Genomic DNA, 228 nt, shown 5'->3' on the forward strand with positions numbered 1-228 from the left:
AGAAGCAAACAAAACTACTACAGCAGTCAAATTCGCGCCCAAAATAACTTCAGCCGAGCAAACGTCATCAGCAAGATCCATAACAACAAAGGCAACTGCCACAGAAGACGTAAAAACAAAAACAGAGTCATCAGAAACAACGACGTCAACAATAAAGACTCGAGCAGAAGAAACAATAAAAACAACAACAAGATCAGACGTAGGAGATGAAACAACAACGACCCCAAA

This window comes from Convolutriloba macropyga, chromosome 3 (assembly GCF_964194025.1).
Source record: "Convolutriloba macropyga chromosome 3, txConMacr16.3, whole genome shotgun sequence".
Taxonomy (NCBI): Eukaryota; Metazoa; Xenacoelomorpha; order Acoela; family Convolutidae; genus Convolutriloba; species Convolutriloba macropyga.